The following is a 297-nucleotide window of genomic DNA, read 5'->3' on the forward strand; positions in this document are numbered from 1 at the left end:
TGGAAAAAATGAATTGGGTACTCTAAATTTATAAAGACAAAAAATGGGATGCCACCTTTACAGTCTGCTGTAGCCTGAGTCTGTGGCTCGGGATGGAGGGGGTTGGGTGAGGGGAGGTTGAATGAAATGGCTAATCAATAACTGGAGGAAATTGTGGTTCACCAGATAAGCAATGTGACAACATTGGGGCGGGGGAATAGATGAGAATCCATGTAGCCGAGCACCAATATACAAGTGTACAATGCAGCAGCAGCACTAAGTAAGTGGAGGACACAAAGTGCGCAGTACAGCGGCTGT

This window comes from Scyliorhinus torazame, chromosome 11, assembly GCF_047496885.1.
Source record: "Scyliorhinus torazame isolate Kashiwa2021f chromosome 11, sScyTor2.1, whole genome shotgun sequence".
In the NCBI taxonomy this organism is placed as follows: Eukaryota; Metazoa; Chordata; class Chondrichthyes; order Carcharhiniformes; family Scyliorhinidae; genus Scyliorhinus; species Scyliorhinus torazame.